Below are 27,718 nucleotides of genomic sequence, written 5' to 3' on the forward strand. Positions count from 1 at the left end.
TCAACTAATGAAGAAGAGTTAGTCAACATGGCCCGGAGACTTCTGATGAAAAAGAAGTTCATAAGAAATGCCAAGAAGACACCGCTCAACCAGACCCAAAACAAATCAGAAGTGATTTGTTACTGATGCAACAAAAAGGGACATTTCAAAATCGATTGCCTAATTCAGAAGGAAGAAAAGTCTAAATCGACTAGACGAAAGAAGGCTCTTCAAGTGACATGGGACGAGACTTCTTCCGATGAGTCCGACGCGGAGCAAACAAAGCATTCGAGCCATCTTGCATTTATGGCAAGAAACAAAAACTCCGACTCTGAGTCCGATGAAGAGTATGAGTCCGAGAACGACATCGAATTCGAGGAAGGCTACAGATCCGAAAATCCAAATATGGTAACGATTTATTCCAAGTCTAATTTACTTAAAGTAGTTAAATGCTTATTTAAAAAATTGTCAAAATCTAAAAAACAAAATAATTTGCTACTTAAGGAAATAGACCACCTTAAGCAACAAGTTAACTTGAGTAATTCGACTAACCAAGTTCAAGTCGGAATCTCAACTCGAGTTGAAAAACTTGAGGAAGAGAATTCCAACTTGAAGGGTCAAGTCGAGTGACTTAAGAAAATGTTGGAAAGGTTCGAATTGGGATCCAAGTGTATAAATATGGTACTTGGGTTGCAACGGGCCGTGTACAACAAATCAGGATTTGGCTACAACCCTAAACAAACAAACAAATCATATTTGTCTTTAATTAGTCAAAAAGTTAGAAGTCAAGTCCAAGCATGGGTCCAAACAAAACATTTAATCAAACCAATTAAATCAAACCTCTACTTAGTCCCTAAGAGTCAAATTCATTACTTAGATAGACCTTATCTAAGCTATGACTCAGGGGGAGGAAGTAGAAAAATAATACAACCAACTTGATTAACCAAACTCATACACTTAGGATTAGGTTTATTTTTTGCTTAGAATGGTTAGATGAAAAAGGTTTACCAAACCCTACAACATAGCTTCGGAATAGATTGGGATGATAGTACGTCAAGGAAGCTTTGTCGAAGGCATGTCTAGGTCGAATATGGAATTCTACCTGGTTATAACGACCCAATTTTCTCTATTTCAAGTTCTAAAAGTCCTTATTAATACTTAGAAATGCTATAGAAATATTCTAGAGATTTTTAGAAATTTTTAGAGTATTTTTATGTAATTTTTAGAAGTCGTTTGACATTTTTACAAAATGAAAGAAGTTTTGACAAAAATAATGTCCAAGCCGAGATTCGAACCGGAGACCTCGGACCGAACCAAACCTTAACCGAATCTAGCTAGCCAACTGTTCCGCAAGTGTTTCGTGAACAATTAGAGAGCGGAATAAATTTAAGTAGTGATAGATGATAGAAATACCGAGAGTTATAAAAGGGATAAGTTAGGGGAAATTTGGAGATATTATTTTCCCTAAACCTAATTCCCCTCCCCTTCTCCCTCGTGACGGCGGTCTTCTCTCTCGGGCGAAAAGGGGCGATGGTGCTAGGGCTTCACTTCGACGGCCGGTGAGAGACATTTTCCGACGGGCTTCCACAAATCCGCGACCACCTCGTCAAGGGGAACACACGGATAGGAAGGGATCGTCGAGATCTTCACCTCCTCCGAACCCTAGAACCATTCCATCAGTTGTAAGTGCAAGAACAAGTGTAAGTACTACTCACCTGTGGTAGGAGTAGCTCCGAGCTTTAGGTTTTCGTTTCCTTGCTCACGAAATTTGCGGTGCCGAATAGATGATGCTAGGGTTTGCTTTTCATTCTTTCCTTCAGTTGCTGCTTAGATATTTTGCCATGTATTCTAAGTTTTCGGTTGGACCTTGTAGCTAATTTCCCAAGTTGCAGAGACAACTCGTACTTAAGCAGGAAGTTTCGGTTGCCTTTGAGTATTCGGGTTTTCCTTTCCTTGCTTACAGAACCTGTCGAATAGAGATTTCCTTGCTAGGGATTTAGTTGATTTTGGGTTCCTTCCTTACTCTGTTGTCAAGCCGAACAGTCATACCTATTTGCATGAGAATTTTGTGTTTTGTGATTGATATGCTTCAATTGTGATAATCCGAACAATCCTCTAATTCTAGCACGTAGTTCATGTTTTAAGCATGCCTTTAGCACTTCAGTGTTATATCCTTGTGCATTTACCTACTGCCCATAAATTCCAGCAAGTTTAGTTTTCTTTGGGACCATGCAAATGGGCATAAACAACCCTTGATCTTTAGCATTTCAATAATAGGTAATCCTGGTTAATTAGTAGGCATGATCAACAGGTTATCTAAGTGGCAATATTAGTTTTTGGTGCTATTCTTGAATACGAATAGCCATATTTTTTCCAGCATTACAATTCTGAATTCTTTGCTTATTTTGGTTAGCATGAACAACCATATTACAAGGATTTGGGATTTGTTTGTTTTGCTACCTTATCTAGCATCCCAGTATTTAGTTCCTTGTAGTTTTGTAATCTTCCTGAACTACCGTAAGCATGAATAGCATTTTTCCTTGCTACTCAAAGAGCAAGAACAACCCTTTATTTAGTTAGAATGAGTTTAGCATTTTCCTTGCTACTCAAAAAGGCAAGAACAACCTTAACTTAAAGTATGTAGTGTTAGTTTCTTGGTTTTCTTGAACATGAATAGCTATTAAGCTTATCTTGTAGTTTGATTGGCTTTGCTTTATCTTTATAGCATGCTCAGTTAGTTGCAATTCTCTACTTGTTAGATATACTTACAGTGTTCTAGTAAGCTCTATTAGGGGATTATGAGAAGTTATGAGTAGAGAAAAGACCAAGGTCTAGTTAGAAAAGATAACAAGTAATTTAAAGTAAGAGGCTAGTACCCGACTTCCAAGGTTGTTGTTAAACAAATCCAGGTGACCAATTCCAAGGTTTTGGCCCTGGTAAGACCAAGGTCTTTACCCTCATAGGACTGGAGGCTCGCTACCTCAATCTCTATTAGGGAGCGCGCATTTGGTACTAAGACTGGGCCCAAGAAAGAGAAGAAGAAAGTTAAGTATTAATTTCAAGTATAAGGCTATAAGTAAATGAAACAAGTATCACCTATGTTTAGAACCAGCAAAGTTTAGCTCTTATAATTCTAAGCATACAGTATTAGTTTCATTTGCTTTCCTTATGAGTTTATTGAGCATGATTAGTTTATTTCCAGCATGCAGATTTATTCTTGTGTATCATGAGTATGCAAATTATTTTAGTGTTTTGTTATTAGATGAGCATGAGTAGTTTTTCTTTTTAGCATTTCAGTTTTAGCATCCTTTGTATCTTATGCACTTTCGAGTTTTTGTGAGATAGTTTAGTACTTACTAAACAATTCGCTTATAGATTTATTTTCCTCCTACTGCAGATAAATGAAAAGCTAAAGTATAAAGAGAAAGGCGACAAGGTGGTGGTGGTGGTGATGGTGTGTGATGTTCGGAACCATGGAAGCTTGGGACCTTGCTAAAGAATTTGTTAAGATCAATTCTTTATTTAAGTTGTTAAGAAAATTTTGCATGTTCAGATTGGTTTTGGTATGGTGGGCTGGCACTTGCAGTTATACAAGAGTTTTTACTACTCCTGGTAGTTTGGAATTAAAGGTTAATTGTTTTAGTTTAGTTATATACTTCGCATGGTTTCAGATTCTTGGAAGCTTGAAGCGATTTAGGCTTGTTTTCTTGTTAAGATATTTCGGTTTCCATGAAAGGTGCTTATTTACAATTATGTTAATGCTTTTATTTAGTCCTATAGTCCTGTGAAGGTTGGAAATTTTATAGCTTGAAAGGTTGGTTTATTCCTTGCTTCAATTAATACGAACGGTGCATGTTTGCAATTATGGAAGTGCCTTAGTTTAGTCTATGTAGCCTTGTATTGTTTCGGATTAATGTAACTGGTAAGGTTCATATTTGTTCTTGCTATGCTATCATGTTCTTCTATATCTTGTATAGTTCTGGATTATTATGACTGGTAAAGTTAGGTGTACTTTCTTTTTATGACACCATGTTTTGGTTAAATCAAAAGTACATGTTTCAACCATGTTAATGCTCAAGGTGAGTGATAGACTTTGCATATTTTGAACATGATAAGCAGAGGTTATATTCTGTTTTCCCTAAAAAAAAAATAAAAAATAAAAGAGTTGCAGATTTTAAATATTACTAATATTAGCATAAGTAACACTAGTAAGTAGAGTAATAGTTAAGTAATGACCACCCTTAGAGAGTAGCGAGGAAGGTGGGTTGTTACACTGGTGCACTAGACTTAGTGGATCTGACCGAAACTACCCCAGTCAAACATGGGCTAGTTGGACCAAAATTTAGTATTAAGTTCTTTGAGCGGGAACAGTTTGAAAAGTCTTTAGCAAGTGGTCCACTGTTGATACACAAGAAGGTTATAAGCCTCGCCACTGAACTGAAAGCATATGCTTAGGAAGCCTGTTTGATTAACTCAAAGCTAAGTTTGAATCTAACATGGGTTCAATAACCTTTTTCAAACCTAATTAAATTCCAAATCTAATTTAATTAAAAAATTATTTTAAACTTAATTAAAAAATTATTTTAAAATTAATTAAAAAATTTATTTTAAACTTAATTAAAAAATTTTAAACTTAATTAAAAAATTATTTTAAACTTAATTAAAAAAATATTTTAAACTTAATTTAAAAAATTATTTTAAAATTAATTAAAAATTATTTTAAACTTAATTAAAAAATTATTTTAAACTTATCTTAAAAAATTATTTTAAATTTAATTAAAAAATTATTTTAAACTTATCTTAAAAAATTATTTTAAAATTTAATTAAAAAATTATTTTAAACTTAATCAAAAAATTATTTTAAACTTATCTTTAAAAAAAATTTTAATCTTAATTAAAAAATTATTTTAAACTTAATTAAAAAATTATTTTAAACTTATCTTAAAAAATTATTTTAAACTTAATTAAAAAAATATTTGAAACTTAATTAAAAACTTATTTTAAACTTAATTAAAAAATTATTTTAAACTTATCTTAAAAAATTATTTTAAAGTTATCTTAAAAAATTATTTTAAACTTAATTAAAAAATTATTTTAAACTTAATTAAAAAATTATTTTAAACTTATCTTAAAAAATTATTTTAAACTTAATTAAAAAATTATTTTAAACTTAATTAAAAAATAATTTTAAAACTTATTTTAAAAAATTATTTTAAAACTTAATTAAAAATTATTTTAAAACCTAATTTTAAAAAAATATTTTAAAACTAAATTAAAAACTTTTTAAAACTTATTTGAAATTATTTTTAAAACTTAATTAAAATTATTAAACTTAATCAAAGACTCATTAAACATTAAGAAATAATAAATGCACCTCAACTAACTTAAATCCAAAAACTTACCCACTCAAATTGACCAACCTAAGTTAATAGCTACTATCTTGTGGTAATTAGCCTTGGACAAAGGTTGAACATTTCATCATAAGGACAATTTTTCCTTAACCATGCTTGGACTTTTAGATTGTCATCACTTTTAGGGGGAACTTTGAGTTTTTTTTTTTAAAAGACTTTTATATATCTTCACAAAATTATTTTTTGTTTTTCAAAATTCATTTTCAAATTCTGGTTCAAAATCTTTTTCAAAAATTCCTTTTCAAAAACTTTTTCAAAAGTTTTAAAACAAAATTCATAATCTATCTTTAAATCAAAAGCTTTAACTTGGTGAAACTTTTCACATCTTTCAAAATTATCTTTGTCTTGATATTTTTACACATCTTTATTTTTTTAACTTGGTAAAAGTTTTTGAATTTTTACTTCCTTTTTGCTCTCAAATTAAAGGTAAAGCTATTTTCAAAGTATTATACATATTTTTAGAATTTTCCTATGTTTCTAAAATATTTTGTTATAATTTTTTTTACATGTTCATTACTACTAGGTTCACACTGAACTAGGATGTTGTCTTTGAGCTTGTTTCTTTTATTTGCTTTTATGGTTTTTCCCTATTTTTGATGTGTGTCGAAAGGAAAGAGATAGTGAATTCAGGGGGAGTTGTTTAACTCATGGGGAGAATTAAAAGATAAATTGCTTGTTTATTTAATTTTTACATATTTTAACTTATCTTTGAATCTTGATTGCCAAACATCAAAAAGGGGGAGATTGTTGGTGCAAGTTGCACCAGAATCAAACCTAAGTTTTGATGTTGTCAAAAGTTCAAGTTAAGTCTTGTTGTGATCTAACAAGTTGACTGAGTGTGTAGGCTGTTTACTCAACCAGAAAACCTAGTTGGAGGATAGGCAGGAGAAATCTTAGCAGACCATGGAACCTAGGTGCAAGTCCAAGTGGGTCGAAGGGACCCAAAGCTTGACGGTACGATCGAGAGGTCTGGAGGACCGAAGATCAAGGAGAAAGTTCTGGCGGACCGATCAAAGCTAAGTGAAAAATCCAAATTAGATCTGGAGGATCTAAGTTTGGTAGGTAGATTGAGGTAAACAACTGGAGGAGCGATAGTGAGGTCGAGTTCCTGTAGGGAACAACTTTAGGTCATTGATCCAACTGAAAAAATCAGGAAGGTTTCCAAGTTGAGAACAAGACAATTCTACTGTCCTTTATATTACTCATGCATTATTATTATTGTTGTGCTAACATCTGTTTTGTAGGTTTATTGCCTAACACCGTTTTGTAGGTCCGACTGGATCGGTCGACCGAACCACTGGATCGATCGACCGAACAAGGCAAAATCAATACAGTATTCAGATCAGGTCAGAACAGATCAAAGTCCGATCAAACATTGATCAGTCAACCGAACAGTATGATCGGTCGACTGGACCACGATGACTCAGCACCAGCTCATCAGCACCGATCAACAGCAAAGGAAAAGAAGCGGATCGGTCGACCGAACATAGGGATCTGCCGACCGAACCAATCAACATTAATGGTGCATTAACTGTTGATCTTGGCAAATCACGACGAACGGTGAAGGAAGCTGTTCGGTCGACCCAAAAGTTGGATCGGTCGACCGAACCCTTTATGATCAGTAAATACAAAAGATTGAGCTAGCGTTAGACTCTAGCCGGGAAGGAAGGGAGCGGGTTCAGTTGACCGAATAGTAGGATCGGTCGACCGAACGTCCCGTACACCTATAAAAGGAGCTCAAAGTCTGCGGCCAGAGAACACTTCTGATCATCTCAAAAGCTCTTCTTCGTGTACGGATTGTGCTACACATCTTCATTAGCTCAGCAAGTCACTCCGTCCGGAAGTATCGACCAAGATACAACCTGCACATACTATTGTCGGTATAATTTTTGTATTGCACTTAAAATTAAATAAGATAGTAGGGTTGTTACTATCTTATACTTCTTGTATCTATATGATTTGCTTCTCTCCGAAGGTTTCGGAAAGAAGGGTTATAGTGATTGCCCATCGGTGTGGTCAAGGACCATGATCCTTCGAGTAGGAGTCGAGCTAGGCTTTAAACGAAGTAAATGAACCTGTCTCCCTTTTTACTTTCCGCTGCACGATTCTGATTTAAAAGGAAAAGAAAAGTTTTAAAGAAAGTGATATTCACCCCCCCCCCCTCTATCACACTCATTCGATCTATCAATTCTATCTCTATCTTCTTATCACGAACTCTCATTCTTATCAAGAAATATCACATCATCATATTCTATCTATATCTTATAAACTCTCATCAATAGTTTCCACCTCATCATATTTTATCCATAATTAAGTTTAATTTCCAGCACCCCCTCTTAAACTTGATTTTGTGACTCCAAGCAAATTTTGCAGCTTGATAAAGTCTTCAAATTTGAGAGGGTTGGTAAAAATATTAGCAACTTTATCTTGAGACTTTATGTATTCCACTTACACCTCTTTTCTTGTAATGCACTCTTTGATATAGTGATAGCGCATATCAATGTGCTTGCTTCTATTATAGGAAGCTAGATTCTTTGCTAGTGCTATTGTAGACTTATTATCAACTCAAATCTTGGTTGCATCTTCTTGTGGTAAACTTAGCTCATTCAATAAATTGTTGAGTCAAATAGCATGACAAATACATGAGGTCATAGTTGTTGGATTGATGTGTTCGCTAGAGGGGGGGTGAATAGCGATTTACAAATTTTCATAGAGTACACAGCGGAAATTAAAACAACGAAAATAAAAAAGGACAAAGACACCAAGATTTTTACTTGGTTCGGAGCCTAGGTCGACTCCTACTCCAATGCCCATGGTCGTTGACTACTTTCGGTGGGCAATCACTATCAATCCGAAAATCTATTACAATTCTAAAGTACAAGTGCTGAATAGTGAAATAAAATACTGACAATACAAAAAGGATGAAAAGAACAAGTTATCAGTTGTCGGAGCAGCTAGGCCTAAATGATGCGTTCAGAGCAGCGTACAAGAGCACAGGTGTTCTGCTCGAATTGATTGAATAAGGTTGCTTCCCGAGATCCCTTTTATAGTAACTGTGACACTGATCCAGATCCTCGATCCTCGCGATCAGCTTTGACCCGAAGCAGATCGGTCGACCGATCCCCGATTCGGTCGACCGATCAAATGATCTCCACCTCATCTGATCCGCTCGCTCCGCTCCACTCTGGTCAAATCCTATCCAAGGTTTGGTCGACCGATAAGCAGGTTCGGTCGACCGATCAGTCTTCTCTGACCCGATCATCTCGGTCCACTCCAGTCGATGATCATCCTTGGTTCGGTTGACTGATACCAAGGTTCGGTCGACTGATCTCCTGGTCGAACCTGATCTATCCACCGGAGCTTTGACCTTCCACTGCTTGGGGGTTCGGTCGACCGATCTAGAGGTTCAGATGACCAATTTCGGTCAGTTCTAACCCTGCATAAAAATGTTAGTTTCCTGCAAAACAGAGTTAGAATAGAAAAAAGAATAGTAATTAGATTCTGTCTCACCGAGACCGGAATCTAGTCAAGATCTCGACTTAGAGTTCCGAAATGGCTCTAAGTCGGATCGACGCCTAAGTTCCCTTCCTGGGAAGGCGTCCTCACAGTCACTCAACTCCAGTGACTTACCTTTACCCTCCTTTCAGACGTCCGGTCAGCCCTTCGACCCGTCTGGACTTCGTGCCAGCTATCCGGTCAGCCCGTCGACCTAGTGGGCTTCGTGCCAAACGTCCGATAGGCCCGTCAACCCGTTTGGACTTTGTGCCAGCTATCCGGTCGACCCATTGACTTAGCTGGGCTTCGTACCAGACATCCGGTCAGCCCATTGACCTGTCTGGACTTCACCTGCACACTCAATCAAAGTGTTAGACAACAACAAAACTAACTTAACCTAAATTATCATTCATCAAAATCTGAGTTAGACTATTAGTGCTAACCGCACCAACAATCTCCCCCTTTTTGATGGAATGACAACCTGGTTAAGTTAGTGAAAAAAAATATGCAAGTAAAAAAAATAATTATAGGGTTTTTAAGTTAGTTTGTATTTTCAATTTTGGTTTAGCTAACTTAACCACCTAACCCTTCCCCTTTGACATTCATCAAATAGAAGCATGGATCAAGTAATCATAAATACAAAGGAAAATTAAAAGATACAAGCATAAGTCAGATTCACTTGGGAGAATTTGAATGATTAAAGATTTTTGCTTAAAGAAAATCTTTTCAAAATAGCAAAGTTTGAAACATACTTGTTAAACATAAGTAAGATTTTCGAAACCAAGTTGATAGTAATTTGAACAATCCAGATTTTCAAAACTAAGTAAAATTAAGTCAACTTTTAAGCTGAATTCAATTTGCAACATTTTCAAAAACTGATTTTAACTTTTAACTTTTGTGAAAATGACTAAGTTTTTAAAAGAAACTATGTTTTGAAAAACATAAGTTTTACACAGATAATTTATAAAAGTAAAATTTTCAAAACTTAGTTAATAAAAACTCATTTTGCAAAATTCAGATTTTCAAAACTAAGTAACATCATAAGTGAGGTCAACTTTTAACCTAGATTAAATTTTCAAAATTAAGGACAACGACTTTGAAAAACTTGGATTGTGAACTTAAGTTCGAATTTTTGTAAAATTTAACATTCAAGTCAAACTTAAGTAAAATCAAATGTTCAAAACTAGATTTTTTAATTTTATTTTAAAAAATAAGTTAAAATTAATTTTCAAAATCATTTTCCAATAAAAAGTAAAGCCTAGTTTTTAACAAAACTTAATTTTATAAGAGTTAGTTTTCAAAAATAGGTTTAAGAAAGCATTTTTCAAATACAAAAATATTTTAAATAAAGGAAAAATAAGTAAATTGATTTCTCCCCCTGAACCTGACATTAAAAATAAACAATTGTCTAACCAATTAGTTACTTACCAACTATCAGAAGATAGCAGCTTTCACTTGGTTAGTCAAGTTAAGTTTATTGTAATCAGTTAGTGTTTGACTAAGCTGATAACTTAACTTAATTAATATCTGTTTAGTATTTAACACTCAGACTTATAACGATGCACTGAAATAAGCATCTTAAGTCCAGGCAATTGGCCTATGCATCTCACCCATTTCTAATTTTGTCAATCACAAACAAGATAAACCTAGGTGTTGGCGAGATGCTCAAGTACTAGTCCTATGGGTACATGCTTTCTAAGGAATTTGAACTAATCTAAGGCTAAAACTGTTTTTGAAATTCTAAAAATTGGAAGGTTTTGAAAGCATTTTTATTCTAGAATTTAAAATAACCATTTTTAAAAACAATTTTAAAATTTTGAAAATCCTAGTCTATTAAGCACATCCCTAATTTTCTACGTAGATTACTAAACTCATTTTCAGGGAGGGGTTTGGTGAATATGTCAGCTAAATTTGACTTGGACTCAATGTACTTGAGTTCAATGTCACCTTTAGTAACATGATCCCTAATAAAGTGATGCCTAATTTCAATGTGTTTGGTTCTTGAATGATGCACAGGATTTTTTGTTAAGTTAATTGAACTAATATTATCAATTAAAACTTTTACCTTTGTAAGATTTAAGTTAAAATCTTTTAGGGTGTGCATCATCCATAATAGTTGTGCAACACACTCTTCTATAGCTATATATTCTGACTCAGTTGTAGATAAAGTAACACAATGTTGCTTTCTACTAAACCAGCTGACAAGTGATGGACCAAGTAATTGACATCCTCCACTTGTGCTTTTGCGGTCTAATTTACAACCAATGTAATCTGAGTCAGAATATCCTATTAAGTTGAAGTTGTTAGTTCTAGGATACCAAATTCCTACATTTATTGTTCCTTTAAGGTATCTAAAGATTCTTTTGACTTGAGTCAAATGAGATTCTTTAGAACAGGTTTGGTATCTAGCACACATACTAACTACAAATAGAATATCAGGTCGACTTGCAATTAAGTACAGTAGGCTACCTATCGCACTCCTATAGTATTTTAAATCAATTGGTTTACCATTGGGGTCATCATCTAGGATTGTGTTTACTGCCATGGGTGTTTTTATTTCTTTAGTATTTTCCATTCCAAATTTTCTAAGTAACTCCTTAGTGTATTTTTGTTGATAAATATAGTTTCCTTCATTTGTTTTTTTAATTTGTAATCCTAAAAAGTAAGTCGATTTGCCTACTAAACTCATTTCAAACTCGTGTTCCATTAAACTTGTAAATTCATTTAAGAATTCTGAATTGGTTGACCCAAAGATTATATCATCTACATAGATTTGAGCTATAAAAATATCATTTTTTTTATTAATTTAACAAATAAGGTTGGGTCAATTTGGCCTTGGTTGAACCCTTTAGAGATTAGGTAAGAAGTTAGTCTTTCATACCATGCCCTAGGTGCTTGATTAAGTCCATATAAAGTTTTCTTTAATTTAAATACATAGTCAGGATGTTCTAGACTTTCAAACTCAGGTGGTTGTCCTACGTATACTTCTTCTTTTATTAGTCCATTTAAGAAGGCAGACTTAACATCCATCTGATACAATCTAAACCCTTTGTGAGCTGCATAACTAAGTAGCATCCTAATGGACTCTAATCTGGCTACTGGGGCTTAAGTTTCATCATAGTCAAGTCCTTCTACTTGACTAAATCCCTTAGCAGCTAGCCTACCTTTATTTCTAGTAATTTTCCCAGTTTCACTTAATTTGTTTATGAATACCTATTTTGTTTCTATTATTTTCTTATTTTTGGGTGGTGGTACTAAGTCTCAAACTTCATTACGCTCAAATTGAGCTAGTTCTTCTTGCATAGCTATGCCACAGTCTGGGTCAAGTAGGGATTCAGCTACGGTTTTGGGTTCAATTTTAGAGATTAATGAAATTTGACTTAGGTTTCTAAAGGATGACCTAATCTGAACCCTTAAGTCTGGGTCACCAATTATTTGGCTAGTTGGATGATTTGGGTTGACTCTAATAGTTCTAGGAGATTGACTCTCTTGAGGTTCTTCTTCCTCTTCGTGATTTAGAGATTGATTGGTTCCTTCAGGATTGGTATTTTCTTGAACAAATTCAATTGGTTGAAGTTGGGTTTGTTCTTGGTTTTGTTTGGATTCTTCAAATTTTACATTAGTAGTTTCTTCAATTCTTAAGGTAATCTTATTATAAACTCTGTAGCCTCTACTGTTTAGGGAGTATCCTACAAAGATTCCATTTTCTACTTTAGATGTGAATTTTCCTAGGTGTTCTCTTGTATTTAAAATGAAGGCTGGGCACCCAAATACTTTAAAGTATTTTATATTGGGTTGTTTATTATTGTAGATTTCAAAGCAGGTTTTATTATGTGTTTTGTTTAGTGTTGTTCTATTTTGTACGTAGCAGGTTGTACTAACAACTTTTGCCCAAAAGTACTTAGGTAGGATGTATTTGTTCAGCATTGTTCTAGATGCTTCAAGCAGAGTTCTATTTTTTCTTTCTACAATTCCATTTTGTTGGAGAGTTTTGGGGCATGAGAATTCGTGATGATAGCCGTTTTCGAGATAAAATTTATTAAAATTATGATTTTTAAATTCTCCCACATTATCACTTCTAATTCTTTTGATTTTAAGGTCTTTTTCATTTTCAACTTGTTTACAAAAGTTTGTAAATATTTCAAAAGTTTCATCTTTATTTTTTAAGAATTTGACCCAAGAGAACCTAGAGTAGTCATCTATTATGACTAGACAATATAGACTTCCATTTATTGATTTGACTCCATGGGAGTCAAATAGATCTAGGTGTAGAAGTTCTAATATTGAGTTGGTTTGTGATTGATTAGTTGGTTTGTGAGTAGATTTTGTCTGTTTATCTTCTTGACAAACATTACATATGGTTGAGTCTAAGTTAGGTAACTTTGGTAAGCTTCTAACTAATCCATTTAATTTTCTTATATTTCTAAAATTTGTGTGTGACATTCTTCTATGTCATAACCAAGTTTCTTCTTTTTGTGTTAAATAACACTTAACTGAAGAAGTGGTTAAGTTAATTGCGTAGATGTTGTCTTTTCTAAAGCTTTTTAGACTTATAGTAGGATTATCTAGATGTTTGATTAAGCATTCTGTAGATAAGAATTTAACCTTATACCTAGTGTCACATAATTGACTTATACTTAGGAGATTATATTTAAAATTTTCAACAAGTAAGACATTTGTAATAATAAAATCTATTTTTAATTTAATATTACCTATACCAATTACCTTGAGTTTGCCATTGTTTCCAAAGACAACTGTTCCTAGACTCTTGTAAGTAAGTTGGGAGAACTTGGTGTGATCTCCAGTCATATGCTTGGAGTAATCACTGTCCAAAATCCACCTGATTTCCTACAATAGGTAGGAGTTAAAGTTAGTCTAATTTTATTCTTTTAAGATTATTTTCAAGATTGGTCACTTTATATGAAAATTTGAGTTAATTTTCAAACGAACAGAATTAAAGTTTAATTTTAAAATAAATTTTTAAGTAAAAAAATAAGTTTAATTTTAAAATGAATTTTTAAGTTAAAAAAAATTAAGTTTAATTTTAAAATGAATTTTTAAGTTACAAAAAAAATTAAGTTTAATTTTAAAATGAATTTTTAAGTTAAATAAAATAAAATTTTGTTTTTAAAAAAACTAAGTTTAATTTTAAAATAAAATTTTAAGTTAAAGAAATTTATGTTTAATTTTAAAATGAATTTTTTAAGTTAAAAAAATTAAGCTTAATTTTAAAATGAAATTTTAAGTTAAAAAAATTAAGTTTAATTTTAAAATGAATTTTTAAATTTAAAAAATTAAGTTTAATTTTAAAATAAATTTTAAAGTTAAAAAAAATTAAGTTTAGTTTTAAAATAAATTTTTTAAAAAATTTAAGTTTAAAAATAAGATTAAGTTTACTGTAATTTAATTTTCTTTGACTCAATTTAATTTAATTTAATTAGGTTTAATTTCATTTAATTTTAATTTGATTTAATTTTATTTCGATTTAATTTAATTTGAATTTTAATTCGATTTAGTTTAATTTAATTTGAATTCGATTTAATTTTTTAATTTGATTTAATTTAATTTAATTTAATTTAATTTGATTTGATTTGATTTAATTTAATTTAATTTGAATTTTAGTTTGATTTAATTTAATTTGAATTTTAATTTGGTCCTTAGTCATCTCACCTGATCTACGTTTTCAATCAGGGAATCTTATAATTTTGTGAGATGAATTAGGTTCAATTTTAGGGTTTGTTTTTAACTTGTGTTAGATTCAGGTTTAGTTTTGGGTTCAACAGATAGACATTCTCTGGATAAACTTCTGGGCTATGGTGAGTCACTTGGACATCATTAGAGTAACTATGCCTTCGAGATTTTCCAAATAGTCAACCTTGGTCTAACTGGTTAGGATCCATAAAGGGTAGCTTCGGTCAGTTCCACTTAGCCAAATGCACCAGGTCGAAGCCATATCTTCCTAAACATGTATAGACTAAGCTTCCCTAACGTACTGTCATCCAAAACTTCACCAGTACCATTTTTCAAGTTAAACTTGAGTCTCCTTTCTAATTGGTCCTAAGTACCCTGCTAGGTAGATTAGTTTGGGTTACCCTTCTGGGTAGGTTAGTTTTGGAGGTACCAGCTATTCTGGAGTCTCCCCCTGAATTATTGGCCTTTTAAATTAATTTTTAGTTTTAGGTTTATGTCTATTTCTTTTATAGTTATACTTTACTTGATGATAGTCTAAGTTTTGGTGAGTTTTATTATACTTAGGTTTTGAATTTTTTGGTCTAGGTTTGATTGACCTTACATAATATATTTTGTCTTTAGGTATGTAATATTGATTAAGTCCTACTTGCATGGTTAAGCACGCTTTCAGAAACCAAGCTTTACTAGTTGATTTGTGTTGGGTTATTAACGATTTAAATGTTTTGTTTGAACTTGACTTGTAGCCAAGTCCAGTTTTGTTGTAGCTTTTTGGTTATTTAAAATTAGATCCAAGTTTTTGGATCTACTTGTAAATTTTTCTAACATTCCTTTTAAATTGTTAATTTTTATTTTTAATGAAGAATTCTCCTCCTCAAGTGTTAGATCTTGAGTTGGATTGTTATTTGTGATTTGTTCTTTGAGATTTTGATTTTCTTCAAGGAGCAATTCATTTACTTTTTCTAATTTAACTAATTTATTATTCAAACATGAAATAATTTTAAATAATTTTTTATTTAAATTGAGATATACCTCTTCGGGACCTTCGACAACGAGTACGGACTCGTGGTTTGATTCGGGTTCGGACCCGTCTTCTGATTTGCCTTCCGACTCAGCTTCGTAGGCCATTAACGTAAGATGACTCTGGTGCTTCTGATCTTCGGCCTCCGATTCATCTGAGGAGGTGTCATCCCACGTTGCTTTGAGGGCCTTCTTTTTGGTCGTATTCATTTTGTCGTTCTTCAATCTTGGACACTCATTCTTGTAATAACCCTTCTTGTTGCATCCGAAGCACGTCACATTCCTTGATTCTGTTGGAGAATTGATCTTCTGAAGGTCCTTCTTGTTGAAACTCTTCTTTCTCCTGGTGAACATCTTCTTTACCAGGTTCACCAGGTGTTCTTCATCGTCAGAGTTTTGGTCAGAATCTTCTTCAGGTTCAGGCTTGTTCTTCTTTTCTTTGGAGGAACCTGCAAACAAAGCTATACCTTTCTCGGATCTAGCGTTAGTTTGTTCGTGTAGTTCTAATTCATAAAAGAGTTCGTCTAATTTTAATTTTGACAGATTTTTATAAATTTTGTAGGCATCCACGATGGATGTCCACAAACTATTACGTGGAAATGCGTTTAACGCGTACCTTATTAAGTCTCTGTTATCCATCTGGTTGATCCTCGCATGAAGCTGACTCGCCGTTTCTCCTTCCTACATTTTTATATTAAATATTCTATTTAATAGTAAATCTCGTTTCGTTACCTTTGCGTCATTGGTCCCTTCATACAGCTCGATCAACTTGTCCCATAGCTCTTTAGCGTTCTGGTGCGGTCCTACCCAGTTCAACTCTTCCCTTGTCAATTCGCATTGTAATGTGTTGATCTCCTTGTTCTCCGTCGACGCTTTCTTTTTCAAGTCCGAAGTCCACTGTTCCGGATCTAGCGGAATTCCGGAATTGTCAATGGGTGTTTTGTAGGCTTTCGTGACGCTGAGTCACTGGTCAAAATCCATCTTCAAGTAAACCTCCATCCTTTTCTTCCAGTACAGAAAGTCGTCCCCGTTGAATAGCGGAGGACACACCGTACTGAAACCTTCGATCTGAGACATGATGACCCTGCACACAATAAAGCAGCAACAAACACAATCCCAAGACTTGGTCTTGGATTAGTAGTGCGGGAAGATTTAAGAATAAAAAGAGCCAAATTGGTGTTGCACCAATTTGGATTTAATTACAATGAAAAAACTTTCCAAAAAGGTAATAATACCAGTTTGGAATTATGCGAAAAAACTAAAAATCCGGAAGAGAGAAAAAAATTGGAAAGAAATGTCACCCCCTTGTTTGACTGGTGGTTGCACCAAGTCAGAGCGGTACCTGCTCTGATACCACTTGTTGGATCGATGTGTTTGCTAGAGGGGGGGGGGTGAATAGCGATTTATAAATTTTCGTAGAGTACGCAGCGGAAATTAAAACAACAAAAATAAAAAAGGACAAAGACACCAAGATTTTTACTTGGTTCGGAGCCTAGGTCGACTCCTACTCCAAGGCCCGTGGTCGTTGACCACTTTCGATGGACAATCACTATCAATCCAAAAATCTATTACAATTCTAAAGTACAAGTGCTGAATAGTGAAATAAAATACTGATAATACAAAAAGGATGAAGAGAACAAGTTGTCAGTTGTCGGAGCAGCTGGGCATAAATGATGCGTTCGGAGCAGTGTACAAGAGCACAAGTGTTCTGTTCGAATTGATTGAATAAGGCTGCTCCCCGAGGTCCCTTTTATAGCAACTGTGAGACTGATCCAGATCCTTGATCCTCGCGATCAGCTTTGACCTGAAGCGGATCGGTCGACCGATCCCCGGTTCGGTCGATCGATTATATGATCTCCACCTCATCTGATCCGCTCGCTCCGCTCTACTCTGGTCACATCCTATCCAAGGTTCGGTTGACCAATAAGCAGGTTCGGTTGACCGATCAGTTTTTTCTGACCCGATCATCTCGGTCCACTCTAGTCGATGATCATCCTTGGTTCGGTCGACCGATACCAAGGTTCGGTCGACCGATCCCCTGGTCGAACCCAGTCCATCCACTGGAGCTTTGACCTTCCGTTGCATGGGGGTTCGATCGATCGATCCAGAGGTTTGGGCAACCGATCCCAGTCAGTTCTAGCTCTGCATAAATGTAACAATCCAATTTTCCCTATTCTGAGTTTCAAATGTCTATAAAGGTATTTGAAAATGCTTTTAAAATATTCTAGAGATTTTTAGAAATTTTTAGAGTATTTTTACATAATTTTTGGAGGTCGTTTAGCATTTTTACAAAACCAAAGAAGTTTAGGCAAAAAGCGTTGGAAGCGAGGTTTGAACCCGGGACCTCGGGTCAAACTGACCCAAGCCAAAACCGGCCTGACCAACTAAGCTAGGAGATTTCTGTTAACCCTATATAGAAAGAATTAAGGATATACTATAGTTTGGAATAAAACCCTTATATATAAAAGGGAATTAGGTTTTGGATTTTCCAAAAACCCAACATTTTCTCCCGAAATCTTTCTTCTCCTTCTCCCTCGCGACGGCGCCGTCTCTCTCAGCGGAAACCAAGAGGAAGCTAGGTTTTGGGTCTCTGGCACCGGCGAAGCCTTATTCCAGTCATCCTTCACCGTGGGTGGTGATCCCGACGGAGAGGAGCTCGCGGGTACAAGAGGAAGCCAAAATTTTGCAACCCGCTGAGCCCTAAAAGTCTTCCCCTTTCTTCTTCTCGGTTGTAAGTCCAAGAAAGCAAGTACTACTCACTTGCGGTAGGAGTTGCTCCGAATCTTTGGATTTCGTTTCCTTGTTTTCGGATTTGTAGTTCCCCTTGATGTGAATCTGCCGTGAGTTCCCTGGTTGGATGAATTCGGCGGTGAACCTTGGATAAGTGGCTTTCCTTGTTTCCGAATCATGCTTTGAAAGTGATTGAATTTAGGGGTTTAGGATGACTGCCGTGGGTTTCAAAGAAGGTGTAATAAATTGTTTAGTGTGATTGAGCATGTAGAATTGTGTTAAGCCAAATCTATGCTTGTTAGGGATTCAGTTCTGTTTGAAATATGAGATAAATGAATAAATTGTTTAGGGTTAACATGTGGTTTCGGTTTCTATTAGTTGATCATTCTATTGCAAATAGATGAATAGATTTCTTTATCAGATAGAAGTTGATAGCGGCAGTAGCTTTTCTTGTTGCTTTACTTCGTTGGAAAGGAGTCAACATGTGTAGATCTAGTGATGCATGCTTTGGTACACCACGTGTAGAAATTGTTAGCAGCAGTAGTTTTTATCGCCTTATGCTGTGAATATATTGCAAGGGGTTTTAGTTCAACAGGTTTTCTTTTTAGTTTGAAGCATGCGGTTAGATTTTCTTGCTACTCAAAGGGCAAGAACAGCCCTTCATTTAGTTAGAATGGTTTAAGCATTTTATTGAGCTTAAGTGCAGTTTTTTAGTAGTTTTATGTGCAGATTTCTATTAGCCATATGTGCAGATTTTTATTAGTCATGTATGCTGATTTTTGGGTTCTCTTGCTTCAAAATGTACATGAACAGATTTTAGCATCTATATATTCACACATAGCATTTAGTTTGGACCTTCCTTGCTGTGATAAGCAGCTATAAGCAAGAAAAAGATAAAGGTCTAGTTAAAAGGAGTTAACCAGTAAATCATTTAAAGTAAGAGGCTAGTACCCGACTTCCAAGGTTGTCGTTAAATAAATCCAGGTGACCAATTCCAAGGTCTTGGCCCTGGTAAGACCAAGGTCTTTACCTCATAGGACTGGAGGCTCGCTACCTCAGTCACCATTAGAGAGCGCGCAAAACAAAGATGGTACTAAGCCTGGGCCCAAAAGAAGAAGAAGAAAAGAAAAGTTAAAAAGAAGAAAGAAAGAAGAAGAAAGTAAAAGATAGAAATTAAAAGATTAATTTCTGTTACAAGGATATAGGAAATTGAAACAAGTTTTATGCTTAGATTAAATAAAAAGTTAGTTTCCTTAATTCTAAGCTTACAGTGTTAATTTCTTATTATCCTGTTAGATAGTGAGCATGTTTAGTATCTAGTTTCATTTTCTGTATACCATGAGCACATGCAGATTTGCTTTAGCATTTCAGTTTCAGTATTATTGCATTATTTTTTATGCACTTCGAGTTTTTGTGAGATAGATTAGTACTTACTAAGCGTTTTGCTTATAGATCTATTTTCTTTCCTCCTACTGCAGATAAAGGAAAAGCTAAGATATGAAGGGAGACGACAGGATGGTGGTGGTGATGAAGGTGTGTGATGACTGCGACTATGGAGAGATCCAGAGAGTGTTATCAAACCTGCAGGACCTATTTGATTAGAGTTTATGCTTTAATTCTTTTCTTTAACACTATTATGAAGTTTGTGAGATTGTAGTTGAGTTTATTTCCGCATATACATTTAGTCACTTTAATTAATTGTGGAGTGATATAGTTGGTTGTTTTTACTGTTGTTTTTATAACTGCGTGGTTGTGAAAAATGAGTTCCAGCCGCCTGTGGCTGCGTATATATCTTATGTACTATGGATTTGGTCACCGGTACAGGGGAGACTCTGCCGAAATTTTTCGGTAGGAATTCCTCTGGACCGTGATAAATCTAAGTATTGCTAGTAATAGCGTCAGTGACACTAGTAAGTAGAGTAGTAGTTAGGTAACGGTCGCCCTTAGAGAGTAGTAGTAAGAAGGGTGGTCGTTACAATAAAAATGTTAGTTTCCTGCAAAACAGAGTTAGAACAGAAAAAAGAATAGTAATTAGATTCCGTCTCACCAAGACCAGAATCTAGTCAAGATCTCGACTTAGAGTTCTGAAATGGCTCTAAGTCGGATTGGTGCCTTAGTTCCCTTCCCGGAAACACGTCCTCATAGTCACTCAACTCTAGAGACTTACCTTTACCCATCTACCAGATGTCCGGTCAGTCCTTCGACCCGTCTGGACTTCGTGCCAGCTATCCGGTCAGCCTGTCGACCTAGCTGGGCTTCGTACCAAACGTCCAGTCAGCCCATCGACCCATTTGGACTTTGTGCCAGCTATCCGTTCGACCCATTGACCTAGCTGGGCTTCGTACCAGACATCCGGTCAGCCCGTCGACCTGTCTGGACTTCTCCTGCACACTCAATCAAAGTGTTAGACAACAACAAAACTAACTTAACCTAATTTGTCATTCATCAAAATCTGAGTTAGACCGTTAGTGCTAACCGCACCAACAACAGTAACGTACTTCGCTTCACAAGTAGAAAGTGTGACAATAGGTTGTTTCTTTGACATCCAAGTGAAAGTTATATCTCCCATAAAGAACACAAATCCTGTAGTATTCTTTCTATCATCCATATCTCCACCCTAATCACTGTCGCTATGATATAGTGCAAAATTCTTTTAGTAATCTTAAGGTGGGCGGTAGTTGGAGATTCCATGTAGCAGCTAACAAGTTCAACAACATAAAGGATATCAGGCCTTGTGCACGTCAAGTATCATAAACTTCGAACCAAGCTCTTAAAAAATGTTGGATCAACTTTTTCTCCTTCATCATGCTTTGATAGCTTGACTCCACATTATATTGGGATATTTATGGACTTATTATTATCCATCTTAAACTTCTTTAATATCTCTTTTGCATAACCTTCTTATGAAATGAAGGTTTTATCTTCCCTTTGATGCCCAGATAGTATGCCATGAGTCCAATATTAGTCATCGCTTCTTTGAATTCTCTAAATATACTTAGATTACTTCCTGTGAAGATCAAGTCATCGACATATAAGCATATAATTAAAACATCTTTATCCTTAGTCCGAATATATAGTGCATGTTCATAAGGATATTTAATGATGTCTTTCTCTTGCAAGTACTTGTTTATCCGGCTATTCCATACCCTTTGTGATTACTTTAGCCCATAGAGAGCCTTCTTCAATTTTAGAACTCTGTCTTCTTATCCTTTAACTTCATAACCTGATGGCTATCGAATATAAACTTCTTCTTTGAAAATTATATTTAAAAAAGTAGATTTTACATTTATTTGATGTATTCTCCACTTATTTTAGGCTGCTAAAGAAATGATTAGTCTAATAATTTCTAATCAAGTAACAGAAGCAAATACCTCATCATAATCAATGCTAGATCTTTGACTGTAGCCTTTTGCCTCCAATCTTGTTTTGTATCTTTCAACTTCTCCTTTAGCATTCTTCTTTATTTTGTACACTCACTTCACACCAATCACCTTATGTCCTTTAGGAAGTGGAGTTAACTCCTATGTACCATTCTTCTTGATCACATTGATTCCTTCATCCACTGCATCTTTCCACTTTTTGCTCTTTATAGCTTCTTGAAAATCTATAGGTTCAAAATAGGCAAAGAAATAAAATAGAGTAATATTATCTTGATTTTTTGTTACCTCATAAAGGTCCCGTAAGCTTCTAAAACATGGTGCTCTTTCACTTGAATTTTACTTGAAGTTGATGCAGATGAATTTCCTTGAATACTCGATGTTGGTGTTACTAATGGAAAAGTATGCTCCTCTCTTGTTTGCTCCACCCTTGGTTGCTCCACATCTTCTTCTTCAAAGTATGGGAAGAAATTGTAATCTACATTATGAGATTCCCAATTCCATTCTTCTTCTTCATTAAATACAACATCACGGCTGATGATTATCTTCCTAGTATCTGGATTATATAGCTTATGCCCTTTTGAGTTAGTATTATAGCCAATAAAAATAAACTTCTTACTTTTATCATCCAATTTACTTCTTGCTTCATTAGGTACATGAACGTGGGCTATACTCCCAAAAACTCTTAGATGAGAAATCCTAGGTTTCCTTTCGCTCTATGCTTCTTATGGTGTCTTGTCCCACACACTCCTTGTTGTTGATCAGTTGGATAAGTCACTACAACAAATATGACTTTTCATAGTGCATCATCAATGGCATGTAGTTAAAGTGCAACGTTAATAATAGTTTTTACGGTGTACCTAATTATGTGCGCTGTGGATAATATAATATTTATACAAATGACAGCGTGCATAAAATGTACGCTGCCAATAAACTTTTCTACAGCATACAGAGTACGCTATTAAAACTTAATATTAATGATATGCGGAGTGCGCTGTTAATATTATTATACTTATATTATTAATGACATATAAAAAATACACACTACGAATAATTACTATTAAAATATTAACAGCATGCGCTTGCATGTTGTTAATAATCTTTAAAAATTTATAATGCTTTTAATCCCCTAAGTCCTTTACAAAACCTTATAAAACCTTGCATGTTATTAACAGCATGCGCTGTTTTTAATCCCCTAAGTCCTTTACAAAACCTTGCATGTTATTCCAGGTTCCTTGTACACACATCTTCATCGCATTGCCTCCAGCCTCTGCTATTCCATCTTTCCTTTACCCTTATCTGCAGTATAAGGAAAATGCAACTATAAGCTTGGGAACTTAGTAAGAAACCATCTAACTCATAAAAATATGCATTAAACGAAATCATGATTTCTTTTAAAACATGCTGTGCTAATAAATATAATGAGAATCATACTAAAATACTGAACATGATAGTCAACTTCGAAACATGGCTATTTGTGTATCAACAAGAACTGAACTGATACATGAGCTAAGCTAATTATCATCACAATAAGACTAAACTGAAACTAAGCTGTATTCACATATTTGTTTCGTGAGGTCTGAAAACTATTTTTATAAATAGATGAAAATACTAATCATGCTGCTGATGGGCCCGACATCTGTACTTGCTGTGCGCGCATCCCTAACTAGGCCCGAGGTAGCAAGTCCTGAAACTAGTAGGGTTACTAGGTTATCTAAACCTAGGGACGACTATGGGAGCCCAACCTAAGGACAACTGAGGTCCAGTACAGTGCCACTAATAAAGTAAAATACTATTTATACTGATTTTTCATATCTTGCTTTTTATCTAGGTTATCTGAACCTAGAGCTAGGTTATCTAAACCTAGAGGTGACTATGGGAGCCCATCCATTGGACCGTAGTCCCATATAAACTAAAGCAAGGCTATGTATGCTATTTAAAAATGCATCTAGGGCATTTATCTGAGCTGTTAAAATGCCTACTGTAGCGTTTAACTAAACTAGTCATTTTGTCGAGCACCTGGTGTGCTCTAATTCTGCATATGGCTAAACTGAGAACGTAAATGTGAACTAAGGTATGGAAAACCCACAATTAACTACTTATACTGCAGGTGAGGGGTTACTTACATCCTGCGCTAATTTTCTTACGAATCTGATCGCTAGTTTTCTGGAGAAGAAGCTCTTCTCGACGATCCTCTTACTTCTATACTTTCCTCTCGCCGAAGGGAGCGTTCTTGTGCCGGAGTCGTCGCCGGAATGTGCTCCTATGGCCCTAGGGATGAAACCCTAGGTGTTCTTGGACTTGGGCGCCGAGAGGATGAGGAGGAGAAGGAGGTTCGGCGGTGAGGGTTTTTGTGTGAGGAGAAATTGTCGTTAAAAATAACATCTCCCACTTAAATTCCCTATTTATAATAAGTGATAATTACACCCTGACTAAACCTTAAATATATTTGTTCTCCTCTTCTTTCAGCACACCCCTGCTGGGGCCCCTTGGTTACTAGAGTTATCTATAAGTCGTAGAGTCTAATAGGTCTCGGGTTCGATTCCCGCTTAGGCCGTTTTGCGTCCTTATCTATTTTTGCTACTTCTGCTACTCCAAAAATTCCATAAAAATATTCTAAAATTCCAGAAAAATTATAGAATATTTCTAAAATTAATTCGAGAATTTACGGGCATTACAATCCCCCATACCTTATAAAAAGTTAGTCCTCGAACTTAGAATAACTCTGGGTACTTCTGTCTCATACTAGCTTCTGTCTCCCAAGTTGCCTCTTCTGTTGTGTGATTTTGCCAAATGACTTTTACTAATGATACTTCCTTGTTCCACAATTTCTTAACTGCTCGGTCTATTATCTGAATAGGCCGACTGCCATAGCTGAGGTCTTCGCGGACTTGTACCGACTGGGGTTCAATCACCTGGGTGGCATCTGGGATATGCTTCTTCAGCATAGAGACATGGAATACATTATGAATAGCTGACATCTCCTGGGGTAGCTCTAACTCATATGCTACCTTGCCAACTCTTCTAGTGATAAGGTATGGTCCCACATATCTGGGACTTAATTTGCCATTCTTCCCAAAACGCATTACTCCCTTCATGGGAGCTACTCTGAGGAACACTGCATCCCCAACTGAAAACTCTAAGGGTCGGCGCAGTGTATCAGCATAGCTTTTCTGGTGACTCTGAGCTGTCTCTATCCTCTGGCGGATCTGCTGTATAGCTGCTGTGGTATCTGCCACTAGATCTGTCTGAAGTTCTAGCTCTTTCTGTTCACCACTCTCATACCAGTAGATTGGAGATCTACACCTCCGCCCATAGAGAGCCTCGTAGGGTGCCATGCCAATAGTGGCCTGATAGCTATTGTTGTATGCAAATTCTGCTAAACCCAGATATTTGCACCAACTCCCCTTGAAATCTAGGGCGCACGCTCGGAGCATATCCTCGAGTACCTGATTTACTCACTACGTTTGACCATCTGTCTAAGGATGGAAGGCTGTGCTAAACTTTAACTTGGTGCCCAATGCTGACTGTACACACTCCCAGAAGTGTGATGTGAATCTACTGTCTTTGTCTGAAATGATGGTCCGTGGAACTCCATGCAGTCTGATAATCTCCTTGAGATATAACTGAGCCAGCTGCTCCATAGAATAGGATATCCTGATAGCTAAGAAGTGGGCTGACTTAGTCAATCTGTCGACAATCACCCAGATAGCATCAAAACCATTCGTGGTTCTGGGTAGTCCCATTATGAAATCCATGAAAATATCCTCCCACTTCCATTCTAGAATATGAATAGGCTGTAGAACTCCTCCTGGTCTCTGGTGTTCTGCTTTGACCCTCTGGCAAGTCAGACAGGTACTAACATACCTGGCGATGTCTCTTTTCATCCCAGGCCACCAAAAACATTTCTTTAGGTCTTGGTACATTTTGGTGGAGCCAGGATGCATCGCATAAGGAGTCCTATGAGCCTCGTCTAAGATCTTCCTTCGTAGTTCCTCCTGATCTGGAACACATAATCTATCACCAAAATACACTACCCCTCTATCGGACACTCTGAACTCTCCACTTTCTGATTCTGCTAACCCTTGCTTGATTTTCTGAATTTCAGGGTCCTGATCTTGAGCTGTCTGGATGTCACCAAGAAGGGTAGATGCTAATGTCATAGTAGAGAGTTTCCCAACTATAAGTTCAAGACCGAAATTTGCAATCTCCTTTTGTAGGGGCGGTGGCATGGCTGATAGGGATAATAAGGTAGCACTGGACTTCCTGCTAAGTGCGTCTGCCACCTTATTGGCCTTTCCTGGATGGTAGAGGATGTCTATGTCATAGTCTTTGACCAGCTCGAGCCATTTGCGCTGTCGCATATTTAGATCCTTCTGAGTGAAGAAATATTTCAGACTCTGATGATCTGTATACACTCTGCACTGAGCTCCATACAAATAGTGTCTCTAAATTTTGAGGGCGAACACAACTGCTGCAAGCTCAAGGTCATGAGTAGGGTAGTTCCTCTCATAGTCCTTGAGTTGTCTAGAGGCACAGGCGATCACCTTACCTTCTTGCATCAGTACTGCTCCTAATCCCAATTTAGAAGCGTCACTGTAAATATCAAAGCTGGCTGTGTTTTTTGGCAGAGTCAGTATGGGTGCACTGGTCAGCCTTCTTTTTAGTTCCATGAAACTGTTCTCACAATCCTCTGTCCACTGAAATTTTCTATTTTTCCTTGTGAGAGCTGTCAGTGGGGAGGCTATCCTGGAGAAATCCTCTACAAATTTTCTGTAATAGCCTGCTAATCCCAGAAAGCTTCTGATTTCACTAGCGTTTCTAGGCCTTTTCCAGTTGCTCACAGCTTCTATCTTACTGGGGTCTACCATGATACCATCCTTGGAGATGATGTGACCCAGAAAGGATACTTGATCGAGCCAGAATTCACATTTCGTGAACTTGGCGTATAGCTGGTTCTGCTGGAGGGTATGCAGTACTATCTTCAGGTGCTCTGCATGTTCTTCCTGAGTTTTGGAATAAATAAGAATATCGTCGATGAACACGATGACAAACTTATCTAAGTATTCTCTGAATACTCTATTCATAAGATCTATGAAGGTAGCTGGAGCATTTGTCACGCCAAAGGGCATGACTACGAACTCATAATGTCCGTATCTGGTCCTGAAAGCGGTCTTGGGTATATCGCCTTCTTTAACTTTCACCTGGTGATATCCCGATCTGAGGTCTATTTTAGAGAACACTGCTGCTCCCTTTAACTGATCGAACAGGTCATCTATCCTGGGAAGAGGATACCTGTTCTTAATCGTGACCTGGTTTAGTGCTCTGTAGTCTATACACAGGCGCATGCTCCCGTCCTTCTTCTTCACGAACAATGCAGGTGCTCCCCATGGTGAGTGACTAGAGCGTATGAAGCCCTTGTCAAGCAGCTCCTGTAGTTGCTCCTGAAGTTCCTTCAGTTGTGCTGGAGCCATGCGGTAGGGTGCTTTGGAGATGGGATTTGTACCGGGGATGAGTTCTATCTCAAATTCAATCTCCTTGTCTGGTGCTAGGCCTGGTAACTCCTCAGGGAAAACTGCTGGGTAGTCACATACAACTCATACCTCTTCCAGCTTTTGGTCCTTGTCCTGACTGGTATTGACTACATGTGCTAAGAACTCCGTACATCCTGAATCCAATAGTTTCTGTGTTTTCAAAGCTGAGAGAAACTTCTTAGCCTTTCTCTTTGGTTCTCCGATGTACCCAAACTGTACTCCTGCTTCAGGTTGGAAGACAACTCTCTGTTTACGGCACTCTATAGAGGCACCGTACTTGATCAGAAAGTTCATTCCCAAGATAACATCGTAGTCAGTCATATCTAGCACTATCAGATCACCAAAAAGCTCTCTGTCTACTATAATGACTGGCACTGCTCGAAGCTAGTGCGTGAATGCCATGATTTCTCTTGAAGGTAGGGTTGTCAGAAATTGACCACTGAGTACATCTGGAGGTATTGCTAATTTTCTTGCAAATGCCCTG

The sequence above is a fragment of the Zingiber officinale genome, chromosome 9A (genome assembly GCF_018446385.1).
Source record: "Zingiber officinale cultivar Zhangliang chromosome 9A, Zo_v1.1, whole genome shotgun sequence".
Classification (NCBI taxonomy): Eukaryota; Viridiplantae; Streptophyta; class Magnoliopsida; order Zingiberales; family Zingiberaceae; genus Zingiber; species Zingiber officinale.